Source organism: Arachis stenosperma, chromosome 7 (assembly GCF_014773155.1).
Source record: "Arachis stenosperma cultivar V10309 chromosome 7, arast.V10309.gnm1.PFL2, whole genome shotgun sequence".
Classification (NCBI taxonomy): domain Eukaryota; kingdom Viridiplantae; phylum Streptophyta; class Magnoliopsida; order Fabales; family Fabaceae; genus Arachis; species Arachis stenosperma.
Genome location: NC_080383.1, coordinates 12150470 through 12152723, shown reverse-complemented (window position 1 = coordinate 12152723; position 2254 = coordinate 12150470). Strand labels below are relative to the sequence as shown.

At 41.1% G+C, this 2254-nt stretch overlaps 1 non-coding gene across 1 annotated transcript; it reads right to left on the bottom strand.

The window, feature by feature from the left end:
* Positions 1-814: 814 nt before the first annotated feature.
* Positions 815-922, bottom strand: LOC130943206 (small nucleolar RNA R71). The gene has a single exon (XR_009071734.1). It is a non-coding gene; the product is annotated as a small nucleolar RNA R71 (small nucleolar RNA).
* Between the last annotated feature and the right edge of the window lie 1332 nt (positions 923-2254).

Genomic DNA, 2254 nt, shown 5'->3' with positions numbered 1-2254 from the left:
ACTCATGGTTTTCGAAAATTAATTAGTGTTTTTCAAAATGTTTTTTTTAAAAAAATCTTTTACTTAATTTTCGAAAATTACTTCCCTTCTTCTCACATCCTTCTATTTATGGTCTAACACTATTCCTTAATGTAAAATTCGAACTCCATCTTCTTTGATAAGTTCGAATTTTCTACCTCTGTCTTCCATTTTTCTTTTCCTCTGACACCTCTAGGAATCTCTATACTGTGACATAGAGGATTCCACATTTTCTTGTTCTCTTCTCTTTCATATAAGCAGGAACAAAGACAAAGGCATTCTTGTTGAAGCTGACCCTGAACATGAAAGGACCTTGAAGCGAAAGCTAAGAGAAGCTAAGGCACAACTCTCTGTTGAGGACCTGACCGAATTCTTCAAAGAAGAAGAACCCATGGCAGCCGAAAACAACAACAATGCCAACAATGCAAGGAAGGTGCTGGGTGACTTTACTGCACCTACTCCCGACTTCTATGGGAGAAGCATCTCTATCCCTGCCATTGGAGCAAACAACTTTGAGCTTAAGCCTCAATTAGTTTCTCTAATGCAACAGAATTGCAAGTTCCATGGACTTCCATTGGAAGATCCTCATCAGTTCTTAGCTGAATTCTTGCAAATCTGTGACACTGTCAAGACTAATGGGGTTGACCCTGAGGTCTACAGACTTATGCTATTCCCTTTTGCTGTAAGAGACAGAGCTAGAACATGGTTGGACTCACAACCTAAAGAAAGCCTGGACTCATGGGAAAAGCTAGTCAATGCCTTCTTGGCAAAGTTCTTTCCACCTCAAAAATTGAGTAAGCTTAGAGTGGAAGTCCAAACCTTCAGACAGAAGGATGGAGAATCCCTCTATGAAGCTTGGGAAAGATACAAACAATTGATCAGAAAGTGTCCTTCTGACATGCTTTCTGAATGGAGCATCATAGGTATTTTCTATGATGGTCTCTCTGAACTGTCCAAGATGTCCTTGGATAGCTCTGCTGGAGGATCTCTTCATCTGAAGAAGACGCCTGCAGAAGCTCAAGAGCTAATTGAAATGGTTGCAAATAACCAATTCATGTACACTTCTGAAAGGAATCCTGTGAACAATGGGACTAATCAGAAGAAAGGAGTTCTTGAGATTGACACTCTGAATGCCATTCTGGCTCAGAACAAGATATTGACTCAACAAGTCAATTTGATTTCTCAAAGTCTGTCTGGAATGCAAAATGCACCAAGCAGTACTAAGGATGCTTCATCTGAAGAAGAAGCTTATGATCCTGAGAACCCTTTAATGAAAGAGGTGAATTACCTAGGAGAACCCTATGGAAACACCTATAATTCTTTATGGAGAAATCACCCAAATTTCTCATGGAAGAATCAAGAGAGACCTCAACAAGGTTTCAACAACAATTATGGTGGAAGAAACAGGTTTAGCAATGGCAAGCCTTTTCCATCATCTTCTCAGCAACAGACAGAGAATTCTAAGCAGAACCCCTCTGACTTAGCAACCATGGTCTTTGATCTAATCAAAACCACTCAAAGTTTCATGACTGAAACAAGATCCTCCATTAGGAATTTGGAGGCACAAGTGGGACAGCTGAGCAAGAAAGTTACTGAACTCCCTCCTAGTACTCTCCCAAGCAATACAGAAGAAAATCCAAAAGGAGAGTGCAAGGCTATCAACATGGCCGAATTTGGAGAGGAGGGAGAGGAAGTGAACGCCACTGAGGAACACCTCAATGGGCGTGCACTGACCTCCAATGAGTTCCCTAATGAGGAACCATGGGAATCTGAGGCTCAAAATGAGACCATAGAGATTCCATTAGACTTACTTCTGCCTTTCATGAGCTCTGATGAGTATTCTTCCTCTGAAGAGGATGAGTATGTCACTGAAGAGCAAGTTGCTAAATACCTTGGAGCAATCATGAAGCTAAATGACAAGTTATTTGGAAATGAGACTTGGGAGAACGAACCTCCTTTGCTCACCAAAAAACTGGATGACTTGTCTAGGCAGAGATTACCTCAAAAAAGACAAGATCCTGGGAAGTTTTCAATACCTTGTACCATAGGCACCATGACCTTCAAGAAGGCTCTGTGTGACTTAGGGTCAAGTGTAAACCTCATGCCTCTCTCTGTAATGGAGAAGCTAGGGATCTTTGAGGTGCAAGCTGTAAGAATCTCACTAGAGATGGCAGACAATTCAAGAAAACAAGCTTATGGACTTGTAGAGGATGTTTTGGTGAAGATTGAAGACCAT